This window comes from Pongo pygmaeus, chromosome 6 (genome assembly GCF_028885625.2).
Source record: "Pongo pygmaeus isolate AG05252 chromosome 6, NHGRI_mPonPyg2-v2.0_pri, whole genome shotgun sequence".
NCBI classification, from domain to species: Eukaryota; Metazoa; Chordata; class Mammalia; order Primates; family Hominidae; genus Pongo; species Pongo pygmaeus.
The window spans coordinates 153,658,762-153,672,904 of record NC_072379.2 but is presented as its reverse complement, the minus strand read 5'-3'; the positions used below and the strand labels follow the sequence as shown (position 1 = coordinate 153,672,904).

At 38.6% G+C, this 14,143-nt stretch overlaps 1 protein-coding gene across 4 annotated transcripts in view; it reads right to left on the bottom strand.

The window, feature by feature from the left end:
• Positions 1-14,143, bottom strand: part of DPP6 (dipeptidyl peptidase like 6) — an 865,911-nt gene that overhangs the window by 392,794 nt on the left and 458,974 nt on the right. The gene's annotated exons all lie outside the window — the stretch shown is intronic.

Here is a 14,143-nt window from a genome sequence, read left to right as displayed (position 1 = left end):
GAACTAAACAATGTCCACTAGATCAACATTAGTAACTCTCATACAAGTACAGAAACAACTGCGTGTGAGTACTCACATACACATGCCTACCTCACTAATGCCAAAGTATCTGACTTTATGAACGATGAGTTCACATTCTACACCCTGTCCTAGGTTTGCTTATTCAACTCCATTTATTCATTCAAGATTTTTGTCATCCTCTGTGCAGACACCATGCTGGGTGCTCAACTCTCACCCTGTGGAGAAGCTCATCTGTGGGATCTTCTCCTTCTCCAAGCAGAATCACTGGACACACCTGCCCCAGACTCAAGGAAATGCTGCAATGAGTGTTACAACTGGAATCTGATTTTGTTCCTTTCCCTTGAATGGAATCACACCTATTATTCCAACCTAGAACACCAAATAAATACTGACTGTGGGGGTGCCTCCTAGATGTCCAGTCCTGCCAGGGGAGCTACAGAGGCAGGTGATGACCTTGGTCCACACTCAGCACTTTCTTCGCCATCTCCCAGCCCTTGGATCATGTTTTTCCTTCCCCATGTGTCATTCTGCTTTCATGGGACAGACCATGTCATCCTGCATTTTGGTGTGCTTTCATATAGCAAACACATAATGAGGATTTCAAAAGAAAAAAAGGTAACAGAAAAGACTGAAAGCCTGTGAGTGAAATCGGAAGATTCGAGATGGCATTCAGCTGCTGTGCGCTATTCTGGTGCCGTGGGCCATGTTGCCGAGACAAAACACACCCAAGTGCTAGAATAAACTACCCCACAGAGACATCCAAGCCCTGGGTCCTTTCAGTAAGGCCATTGATCACTGTTCAGAAAGAAGAGCAGATTTGCCAGTTTGACCATATGATTTCTGCTTATGCTTCTATTCCACGTAATTGAACCATAAACAAATATTTTCATTTTATTTTTATTTTTGAAATTCACGCATCTTACATTTCTCATCCCAGTCCTGAGTCTTATATCCTCAATCCATGTGTTAAATCAAAGGATAGAGTCTTACTCAAGTGAATAAATATTATAATTGTGCTTCCCAGATAGATTTGCCTGGTTGTTTTCCACTTTCGTAGGAATCAGTCATGGTATGTATATGTCTTTCATGATTATAAGTCACACTTTCTTGAGTCAGTGCATGTGAGACATTTCTCCTGGGAGACTGCAGATGCCTCCCCTGGGGCTCAGCTCTCATTCTCCTTTCAGTAGCATGGTTCCTCAGCACCTTCCTGCGTGGCTAAGCATGGTCTCCTGACATTCCCAGTCCTTTGCGCTCCCTACATCTTGGAATGCTGCACCTCTCTTTTTATGTTTCTGTCTGGACCAAAAAAAAACACAGAGTTCGGAGTAGGTATTGAGGAAGTCCTTCTGGTCATCAGGGAAAGCAGGAAAACACCCTTCCAGGAAGTCAGGCTGTGGAGCAGTTTTGTGAAGTTAGATTAAACAGAGCTGGTGCCGCAAGAGTCTGGCCCCAGGAAAAGACTTTGAAGACTCTGTCTAAAGTTCACTGGACTATCCCCAGACCAGAGAAAGAGTGATTATTTGTAGGGAAAAGAGAGAAAAGAAATCGGAAAAGGTAGTAGGTGTAATGTATACCATGGATTGAATTTGGCAAAATTTACTGAGCTCTTAAGACATTTTCAATAGAATAGATTGTATTTTTGTTCTCACTGTTTAGGCACAGTTACTCCCAGACTACAAAATTGATGATGGTTTTTCCTGTTCCTGCAGTGATCATCTGGGCCTCCGTGCGCTGTGGGAACTTAGAGCTGGAAGAGATATGGGGTTGTCTTCACATGCAAGCTTATTCATTTTACTCATAAAGAAACAGGCCAGGCGCGGTAGCTCACGTCTGTAATCCCAGCACTTTGGGAGGCCGAGGAGGGTGGATCAGGTCAGGATTTCGAGACCATCCTGGCTAACACGGTGAAACCCTGTCTTTACTAAAAATACAAAAAATTAGTCAAGCATGGTAGCATGTGCCTGTAGTCCCAGCTACTCAGGAGGCTGAGGGAGGAGAAGTGCTTGAACCCAGGAGACAGAGGTTGCAGTAAGCTGAGAGCGCACCACTGTACTCCAGCCTGGGAGACAGAGTGAGACTCCATTTAAAAAAAAAAAAAAAAAAAAAAGGAAGGAAGGAGGGAGGGAGGGAAGGAAGGAAGGGAAGGGAAGGGAAGAAATGAAGAAAGGAAGGAAGGAAGGAAGGAAGGAACTCAGAAACAGTAAATGCCCAATGTCAGGAATCTAGTCCGTGGCCCGGAACCAGGTCCTCTGGCCTCTCATGCACAGTGGACCTTGATCGTTGTAGAAGGCACACCAGGGAGGACAGGACAATTATTCCATGAGGAAAGAAACAATCTGCTTCTCCAATCACATGGTATTCCAGGGAATGGTGGCTGACCTTTTGAAGTGCCACACCAGAGTCCCCAAAAGCAAATTTATGACCGGCCATTCAAAACAGACTTTGTAAGCCAGGTAAACTCTCCAGCCACTTCCACAGAATGTAGTAACAGACCCTCACACAGAAATAACTCTATTTCCATTGAAGAGAGACAAGTGTATATTGCTTGTTCTTTTGTACATTAAGCATTTTAAGGCCTAATTTCTTGAGTGTCAAAATGGCATTGAAATGACTTTGTCTTCTTGGCTCATCCACTATTTGGGATGGTTTCTGGAAATATTAAGAGCTTCTTATAAATGTTATGACAGTTCCTCAAAAGATTAAATATAGAATTACCACTTGATTCAGCAATTCGACTTCTAGGCATAGACTTAAAAGAAGAGAAAGCAGAAACTTGAACAGATATTTGTACACTCATGTGCACAGCAGCATCATTTACAATGGCCAAAAGGTAGGCACCATCCAAGATTCCATTGACAGATAAATGGGTAAACAAAATGTTGTCTGTCTATATAATGGAATATCATCCAGCTTTAAAAGAGAAGGAAGTTCTGTCACAGGCTGCAACATGGATGACCCTTAAGACATTATGATAAGTGAAATAAGCCAGTCACAAAAGGACAAATACTGCGTGATTCCACTGACATGAGGTCCCCAGGGTAGTCAAATTCACAGAGACAGGAAGTTGAATGGTGGGTGCAGGGGCTGGGGGAATGGGGAGTTAGTTTTAATGGGGACAGAGTTTCAGTTTGGAAAGTAGGAAGGATCTGGAGATGGATGGAGGAGATGGGTGCATAGCGATGTGAATGTACCACTAAAGTATATAATTTAACATGGTTAAAATGGTGGATTTTATATTATATATATTTAACAACAATTGAAAAAAAAGAATTCCTGAGAAAGAAAAATGGGTTTGATGAAAAGTATGAGAAGGAGAGGGTCTGAATTAGTGTCTAGCTGTATTTCTAACCCATTTATGTTTTTCTTTTTGAGAGGGAGTCTCGCTCTGTTGGCCAGGCTGGAGTGCAGTGGTGCTATCTCGGCTCACCACAACCTCTGCCTCCCGGGTTCAAGGGATTTTCTTGCCTCAGCCTCCCAAGCAGCTAGGATTACAGATACCCACCACCACGCCTGGCTAATTTTTTTGGAATTTTAGTAGAGACAGGGTTTCACCATGTTGATCAGGCTGGCCTTGAACTTCTGACCTCAGGTAATCCACTGCCTCGGCCTCCCAAAGTGATGGGATTACAGGCATGAGCCACCATGCCCGGCCCTCTAACCCTTCTTAATTTCATTCAGACCCAACCAACATTTATGGCTTTGGAAATCACAGCTTTAGAAATAAAAATCAGCATGAAAGAAATTAGTTATGGCTAATTTAAGAAAGATGTATGGGTTTAAGTAGGTGTTTATTTCATCTCTCTCCTCAGTGGCATATTCAGAAGTGCTGCTGGGTGGCACGTGCCCAGGGATGGACAGTTGTTCCTGGGATGACTCCAAGTTCTGGTGGGAAGGAAACTGTCCTCATAGAAAGCTATGTTGCTGTGTTGACATACGAGGCCCAGACCCCACTGGGAGCTTGTGGTGGAATCAGTGCAGGGCTTTGGGTGGTGTGAAATTTTTCCCATGTTTCCCAGGGTGGACATCTCTAATGGATGATCAGAGCTGATGAAAAGGCAGAACTGAGTACTTGTTTCACCCCTAGAGTTCCTGCTTTGGGTCAATCCACACTTACATTCCCCCATGAAGGAGGGATGTAGGGTGAGAGATTGTTATCCACTTATCCAAAATCTTCTTGTTAGTCTCAACATTTGTCCCACACCAATAAAAGATTAATTGGGCACATTAAAAAACAAACCAACAAAAACTCAACTCTAATTCCAAGAGGAAAGTTTGGGGCAATTAGCTTTTCTGGTAAAGCCTCCTCCAGCTACATTTGAGTGACTACCCACAGTAATGCAGATGTCTGGGACTGTGAGGTTGGTGGGAGTTCTGTTGGACATTCATTATTCACAAAAAGCAGTGGCCTCAGGTTAACTAAAATTCGGTAGGATGGAATAGAAGATATGGAAAATCATTCCATTCCATTCCCAGCAAAAATGGCCCTATAAGTCATTTATGAAGAAATTCTATAATTGAGTAGACTTAAGGGCTTCAGGATAAAGAGAAGGAAGAAGAAAATAATGAAAGAACTAGTGTGTTTGGGGTGTCACAATTTAGAGTACTGGAAGGATGCTCTAAAGACCTTTTCAATAGAATAGATTGTATTTTTATTCTCATTGTTTAGGCACAGTCACTCCCAGACTACAAAATTGATGATGGTTTTTCCTGTTCCTGCAGGTAAGAAAGCCATCGTCTAGTCTATGGTCTCCCACAGTTGTCCCTAGAGTATGTCCCCTTGAGTCTAGTCTAATGACTGAATTCTCGATCTAGAACTATTTTTGTCCTCACAAAATTTATTATCAATCAAGGGATGAAAATTTATTCATCTACAGGTCTGAAAACCACAAGAGGTCCAGCATGAAGTCATCCTTCTCAATAAGAACTTGCCATCCCTAAGATGATGATTTCACTCCCTTCCCATTACACGTGATTTCCACTTTGTAGTGTGTGATTTGAGATTTTATTTATGGGACCTATTGATCGGGCACAAAAAAGTCTGATAGATCTCATCGCCTTCATTATCCTCCCCATCGAAGACATCCCTCTTCCACAAATGAGAATAACTCTTTGCAATGTAAATGAGGATTAAGTCATTATTTTTAACTTGCCATTCTCTTTTCTTCACCCACGAGCAAAGGGCTTTAACAGTCAAAGCTTTAGTGATGTGTCATTATGCCTGGAAGCTACCAAGTGTGAAGGAAAAATTACCATTAGAATTATCAATGATGCTATCATGAAAAATAATACAGCGTCCTTTAAAGTGCTTTATATAATACACGTAGAAGCACATGGGGGCACTTTGGTTCACCAGGAATAGAGAAAAATAATCATATCTGTGACAGGATTATCTGAAAGCCATTATATACATCATTATGCTTTTATAAAGAAACTGTTTAAGAGGTTTAAAGCTTTTCCGATTAGCTGGGCAATCAAAATTGAAACACAATTACATCTAAAAGTATATACAAGTTAGAAGAAAAATGAATAATGTTTATGAATTAAGTGCCATGATTTTAGAGGAAAACATAGCCTTCTGTCAATAACCTCAATGACTTTTATTTAATCTTTATCATTAGTTACTAGACCAATTTTATGTAAGTAGGCTTCAGGTCCATAAAGAATCAAGGAACTGATTATGTGATAGTTTATGGCAAATGTTAGTCCAGCACACATCTAGAAAACTGTGCTTCACTCATAACTTAAATGTTTTAACAAATTCTATTAGGATCATTTACAGCATGATAAAAAGTGTATCACCAACTAATGTTTGAATAAATCCATTTCATTTGAAAGTATAAAAGCTGTTAAGATAACACTATGGTAAGATCATAATTGATTCTCTAGAAATAAGTTAGGAAAATGGAGTATTTGTATGGCCTACAATTAGGTGTTACCAGGATGCAAACCACTTTACAGGACATACTTGTATTTATTAATTGGTTCTAGAGTTTTGCCAGTTATGAACTAGTCCTATGGATTTTACCTTTTTTGACAACTAAAACAATCATCTCTTTTTCCCAGTCTTTCAGCTCCTTTCTCATTTGCTTGCACATTTCTACAGATTATTTACAATGGTTCTGTAATTTCATTGACAAGTCAACTAGTACGTCTTAGGAATAAAGTATTACTACTGAATAAAATATCACCGATGCAAAAAAACGTTTCTTCACCTGCGCTGAATTCTCATACACATGGTGTGGGCTTTCACCTTGCCCCCAGAGCCAGAGAGAGAGTTTTTCAAACTGGTGTTCATCCTGTCTACAGGCATGACTAAGAATAAGTTACTTAACCTCTCTGAATGGGTGATAATGATATTACCTACTTCACTGGGTTACTAAGCAATTAAAAGAGATAATGCATGCTAGATGTTTTGTCCTAGTACCTTAAACTTAGTTATTTTTATTGTTATCCAAGCTCAAATTTATTTTAGATTGAGGTGAATCTCCCTGAGCAGCTCAGTGTTCTCTCACTATTTCCTGAACAATCTTCCCTCCCTTCCTAAGAATGTGATATTGAATTTTCCTTTTCAATTTTGATAAGTACACTCCTTACTGGAGAACATGCAAGAATATTTACTGCATGGCTATCCTGCATACCTTCTCCACGCCAGGGTCTATCTTTTCCTTACTCTCTCTGTGTGTGTGTGTGTGTGTGTGTGTGTGTGTGTGTGTATGTGTAAGAGAGTGGTAGAAAGAGAGAGAGAGCACGAGAGTGAGAGCAAGAGCTAGCACATGCTTTATCAAGATATAATTCACATACAAATAAATTCACCCAGTTAGGTATATAATTCAGTGGTTTTTAGTGTATTCAGAGTTGTTCAACCTCCTTACCCTCTTACTTGCTCCATTATTACCTGGCAGTTCTGTTCAATGCCCTTTACACTATTTTTTTTTTTTTTTTTTGAGTCACCTGGGCTGTCACCTGGGCTGGAGTGCAATGGCGTGATCTCGGCTCATTGTAACCTCCACCTCCCAGGTTCAAGCAATTCTCCTGCTTCATCCTCCCAAGTCGCTGGGATTACAGGCACCTGCTATCACACCTGGCTAATTTTTTGCATTTTTAATAGAGATGGGGTTTCACTATGTTGGCCAGGCTGGTCTTGAACTTCTGACTTCATGATCCACCTGCCTCAGCCTCCCAAAGTGCTGGGATTACAGGCATGAGCCACCGTGCCTAGTCCCTTTACACTTTTTACAAGCTTTACATCATCTTGGATCTTGGTCATCTTGCCATGATTTTTAAGTTCTGAGCTTAGCTCCATTTTTATATACATTTTTCTTAAAGTCAAGATCATCAGAAAGCTGTCCAGATTACTACACTGGTTGCTAGAGATGCTTGTTCTATTTCTTCCTCATTAGTATTTCTCATGGTTGCGTGGTCAGAACTTGGTTTCTAAGGACCTGCCATGAGTGTTGCACAGTCTTTCATCTGGGTAGGCCAGTATCTTAATAACAATAACGCATATATTACCCTTCATTTTTAACAGCTTTATTGAGACAGAATTGACACCATACAATTCATCAATTTAAAGTGCACAATTTAATGGTCTTTAACATATTCACAGACATGTGCACCCACCATCATAATTAATTTTAGAATATTCTCAGAATCTCAAAAAGGAATCCCTTAACTTTGAGCTATCACTTTCTTTGCCCCCATGTCCCTCACCCCCATTCTAAGCAACCACTATCCCATTTTCTGTCTGTATAGAGTTCTCTGCTCTGAATAGTTCATATAAAAGGAATCATATATGTTGTAGTCATTTGTGACTGTCTTACAGTTTTCAAAATTAGTATGTAGCATGTAGCAGGAATCAGTATTTTATTGTTTTTTATGGCCAAATAATGTTCCATTACACAAATGTACATTTGGGTTGTTTCACTTTTTGGCTATTATGAATATTATTATAAGCATTAGTGTAATTATTTGTATATGGTTATATGTTTTCATTTTTCTTAGGTATATAGCTAGGAATGAAATTGTTGGGTCAAAGGATAACTCTATGTTTATTTGTCTGGGAAAATGCCCAGCTATTTTCCAAAGTGGTTACACCATTTTCCATTACCACCAGCAGGACATGAAGGTTCTGTTTTTTCCACATTCTCACCAACACTTGTTATCTGACTTTTTACCGTAGCCATTCTAGGAAGAGGGGAGTAGTGTCTCATTGTGCTTTTGATTTGCATTTTCCTGCTGAATGATGACATCAAATATCTTTTCAGGTACATATTGCTATTTGTAAATCCTTCTTGGAGATATGTCTCCTCAGATTTTGTGCACATTTTTAAATTGGAATAATTGTCTTTTTATTATTGGGTTTAAGGGTTCTTATATAGTCTGGATATAAGTTCCTCAACAGGTAAATTATTTGTAAATATTTTCTCCCATTTGATAGAATGCCTTTTCCCTTTCTTCATGGTATCCTTTGAAACGCAAAAGCTTTTAATTTTGATAAAGTTCAGTTTATCTATTTTTTCTTTTGTTGTTTTTGCTTTTTGTACTATATCTAAGAATCTTGCCAAATCCAAAGTTATAAAGGTTTACCCCAGTTTTCTCCTAAAAATTATTTAGTTTTAGCTCTTACATTTAGGTTTTTGATCCATTTTGAGTTAATTTTTATCTATGGTGTGAGGTAAGGGTCCAACATCATTATTTTGCATATGGCTGTCTAATTGTCCAGAATTATTTGTAAAAAAAGATATTAACATTCATTTTTATGCCACATTACCAGATTATAAGCATTTTCACATGCATTATTATATCATACAACTTTACTCCGTGACATAGAAAATCTATGCTATTTTCTATTCTCTACAGCTGATAAGCTTGGAAAGTGTAATTAGTGCCTTTTCTTTTTTAGCCTTCATCCAGACTACATTTTCCAAATTCTGCTGAGGTGAGTTGGGGACTGTGTGCCTGAATTCTAGCACAAGTGGAGGCAGAAGTGACATGCACTGGTTCTGCATTTGGTCTTTTTCCTCCTAGGCACTCAACTAGGCTACATTTCCCCTGCTCTCTGGCAGTTAGATGGGGTCAAGTGACTGACTGTGAATTAATGGGAAATATATGCAGAAGAGATGCATACCTCTTTCATGCCCAGCCCCTGAAAACTTCCTGTGACAGCCTCACCATTCTCTTCTTGAGTCTGCCGTCAAGATACAGAGTACCCGATGGAGGAATTTGAACCCTTGTAGATACCACAGTCACTAGCTGGAAGGAACCCCAGTCCGTGAAAGACTCCATGGAGGAACCCCCATCTCCAAGCTCATCCTCATTAATTGCAATGTGAGAAAGAAATAAAACTATACAAATTATTGTAGTGTCTGGGCAGAGATGGAGAATCCAGGTAAAAGATAACAAGATGGAACTGCATAGGAGACAGGAGTTCACTAAAGGGGGGCTATCTTGGAGAAGTATCCCAAGCTGGAAGGCAAGAGTTCAAGTTGCTTTTCATAGAGTCAAGCCCTGGATAGGGAAGGAACAGAGGGAAATAGACGCTATATATAGTTCGGACAGTTTAACTGTTCTTTGCTTACAAAGCAAATAATACATAGCAGAGTTGGGGCTAGAACCTCTTTTCTCGAATTTCTAATCAGAGACTCTTTCAATTAGTTCAATGGGGGAGAAAGATTAATAATAAGTTGTTCCTCCAAGATCTGAAAAACTGTCACTTTCCCAAAATATTAGATTGATTCTGAGTTGCTCCAAAAGGAATAATTGAACCCAAGCATAGAACATCCTGGGGATAAATTTTATCTTAATATTATAGAGCCATGTAACAATCATCACTGCCTTCCTCACTAAGAGCACTGAACTATTACTTGATTGATACATTCAGACACAGATTGGCTGACCACAGGCCAGGGGTTGCTGAGAGATTTCTTTATTGGGTGGATGATTGGTGAGATGACATCAAACCCTCTCCAGTCCTGCTCTTGCCTGCTGCTTCCTCGCATAACTGACTTATGTTCACATCAGAGCCCTGGTTTGGAATGTCCTGCTAATTTATGCTCATGCATTCCTTTAATATCTGATTTTCAAATCACCTCTCCAAAGTCTTCAAAGACTAACCCTTCTCTGTATTTTCCAACTTACTTTGACTTAAAACTTATTACGGTTTCTTACTGGAGCATTTCAGGGCAAGGGAGCAAGGGGAGGGAGAGCATTAGGACAATGCCTAATGCATGCAGGGCTTAAAACCTAGATGACGGGTTGATGGGTGCAGCAAACCACTATGGCACATGTAAACCTATGTAACAAACATGCACATTCTGCACATTTATCCCAGAACTTAAAGTAAAAAAAAAATTATGGTTTCTTAAAACTCTTTATTTGATTATGCTTTCTAAATATTGTCTACTTGCACTAATGTTCGTTTCTTCAAAACTTCTCTGTCATTCCACAAGTATCAAGAGCCTTCCATCACTCAACTTAAAGTGGTTTTTATTATGAAGGGCATACAGTTGCTGCTTAACACACTCAATGGTCATCAAAGAAAAAATGCCTTAGGATATTGACTAATATACTTTGTTCACTTGGAAACCAATTTATCTATCTGCTGGAGGCTTTGGCAAACTCACAGTGGCCCAGGGCTAGAAAAGTATGATGTGAAATTTCCAGGCTCTCAGAAAACTTTCTAGGGGAATTATTCCCAACAGTGTTAATCTATTGCTGTTAGAAAGGGAAAATGTGTACGTACACATTCATCACCCTCCTAACTGAAAGTGCAGAAAGAAATGTTTGATAACGCTTCTCTATAGTTATCCCCTGATCACACCAAGCAGCTTCTAAAAGATGGGGAGAGAAACACCTGACTTTTGCTATCATAAATATAGACCTTAATTTTAAGAGAGAAAGGAGAAATCATGTTTTTCTCTTTCAGATAATTGGGTCATCATCTTTTTACGCCTTTAGCATTATATCCATAAAAGAATGAAGAAGTTGCTTTAAAATAGGTTATTTGGAGGAACTTAATGAAACACTGAGTATCACATTAATTTGATACTAAATAAGCCAAATAAGACAGCACTCATTTTATTATAAAGAGGATGTTCCTTCTCAAAGCATTAGCCACTTGAATAATGCAGAGTAAATATGCCAATGTGATTCTTTTTAAGATAGTTGTAGTATTATGAAATATACCATTAAACACAAAAAATCTCAGGAATATGGGTTTCTACATATTCAATAGTCACCCTCTAAAAACACATTGCTCCTGGTAGCACAAAAAAATGTGAAAATTAAAAAATCTTTACTGAAAATTCTTGAGAGCATTGAAAGGGATATGAATATCATCCAATATCAACTGTGTCAGAGTTCAGGCCATTCTGAACACAACAAAAACTGAGAAAAAAAAAAAAACTGTGTGTAAAATCCTACAAAAAAAGGAGCTACATCCAAATAGCAGAGTTAAGATCTCCAAAAATCTCTTCCAGAAAAGCAATGAGATTGCAAACATTGTCAAAATCAACTTTTTCAAATCTTGGCAATTAAACAACGACTTCCGACAGTCTTATATAAGTATCTCTAAATCTATACTGATATTAATAAATGATTCAATAAATAAATAAATAAATATAAATAAATGGGGGAGAGTAGACAAATCTTCCATATGGAAGAATTCCAAGTAATTTCTACAGATACCCTGCTCTCAAGAAGAAAGAGCGTCGCCTTCCACTCCAAGTGAGGGCTATGCATAGCGACTTCCTTCCAAAGAGCACAGTATAGAAAGGGGGTAAAAAAAATGTAGTTACGGTAGAGAAAATGACAAGTACGACTTTAGCCAGGTGATCCAGGTCAACACCAATGGCCATAAATCATGCTGATAGCCTGTTCCTTAGATATGTGATGAGAAAGGCATTTTACTTCTGTAGTCTTCCTCACAAAGCCCTATAAACCCAGTCTACTCAGGAGGGAAAATGAAACAAAACAAAACAGAAATGATGCAATTGAAGAATATTCTATAAAAGACGTGACCCATGTTCCTCAAGTACCCTTTTGTCAAGGTCACCCAAATCAAGGAACAGGAACTTCTGTGACGCTGTCACAGCAAGAGGAACTGAAAGAGACACACTGTGATGTCCTGGATGGGATCTTTGGGAGATAAAGTGGACATTAGGTGAAAGCTAAGAAAATCTGAATTAAGCATAAATTTTGGCTAATAGTGATGCGTTATATCAATACTATTAATTCATTGAGTCAAACGTCGCATAATATATAAGATGATAATAATAGGGGAAAATGGGTTTGGGGCATGTGGAAACTTTCCGTACTACCTTTGCAACTTTGCTATATATGTAAATGTATTCTAAAATGTAAAAAGTTTATTTTAAAAAGTCTTTCAGAATAAAATTAAGCCAAGGATTAGTATGGGCTGAGAGGACTGTGCCAGACTACAGGGGATCCTGCCAGCTCTGGAATCCCAGGTATCTGAGTTGGAAGTCTCTGAAGAGACTACAGTATTTAGACTTTCCAGATGCTGCTGTCCAGAACACAAGTGTAAATCATACATTCCAGGTAGTCAAGAGACAGTCTCCTAGTTCTGATTCTGCAATTACAAAATGGAATAGTCTTTGTCAGCTTAATTCACTAAACATTTATGATCCCTACTTTCCTAAACTGCAAAATCTCTTTCAACATGGTAACTTTGACTGCACGGACCCAGATACGCATATGTTAGGTAATGCATGACTGAGGATTTAAAACCACAAACTACAAGTTTCAAAAACATGTAATTTTAATAGCATTCCACAGCAAAAAAAAAAACCCTGATACTGTATATTTTCCACTACTGTTTTGTCTTTTTAACCAAAAACTGCCTAAATTTGTAAAAGATAAACCTGGATATTTTTAGTTAAGAAAGGCTATTTTGAGAGGCAGTATTTAATTTGCATTTTGAGGAATATAGTATTGAGCTTTTGGGTTGTAATGATCTGTTGGACAAAAAAAGAAGAATGAGACAAGAGTAATTTTTCATAAAAATTAGGTCCCATACGTTGATCCTTGAGTTATCTATTCTTGTACTTACATCTCTTTTAAATCATACCTAACTACAGTTTAAAAATAATTACTGAGGCTCTTGGCTTTGGCAGAAAGCAGTGCTCTCGCTCAAATGATCATACGTCACATCGTTAATGTTATTATAAATGACAGGCAGCTAAATTTACACTCACGATAAGATTATATATTAATAAGTGATTTAATAGGTCAGTGATCAAGAAATCATACACCCAGTTAACAAGCCAGATAGTAGATGTCTTCATGCTTATTTGCTACACATATGCAATATATACATCTGCCACAAGATAATAAATCTCTTTAAATGCCAGCCTTGCCATCAGTTCTCCAGCTAGCTAAAAATAGCACCTGTTATTGCAATTTAAAAGTGTATCCTTAGCCACTAGAGGGCACTGTTTCATAAAATGCTCTAAGCACTATCAAGGCTGTTAAGAAAACTAATTGAAAATAATAGTGAGTAGAGGTCATCTGAAGACACATTTCTAAATTCATCAATGTTAGCAAGCAGGGATCATTCAACTAAAAGGATACTTTGTTGTTTTTATTATTTATCCATAAATCAGGAGCATTGGTTTTTTTTCATCAACTTTTAAGTTTCAGGGTACATGTGCAGGATGTGCAGGTTTGTTACACGGGTAAACATGTGCCACAGTGATTTGCTGCACAGATCAACCCATCACCCACGTATGAAGCCCAGCAACCATTAGCTAGTCCTCCTGATGCAGAAGCATTGGGTTTTAATTGCAGTTTTTCATTTAGAGACTGATGTGTCAATTCTTTAAGTCTCAAAAACATCTGTAAGCCTCAGTTTCCTTACCCTCCAAAATCAAACATCTGTGGAACCTTTACACAAAATATTTGAGGCTGATCTTAAATGTTGTGGCTATGAGGGTCACAGGTTTCTTGAAATGCTCCTTTACTGAGAAGCTTTTGCTGTTAGATTTGACTAAATGCTTAGCTAAAGTCAAACAATAATAGCAGATTCCAAAGCAAACGTTGTATTCTTTAATGTCATTTATGGTGGCCAAAATTGTGTGTTCCCAGCGTGCTTTCAGTCAAG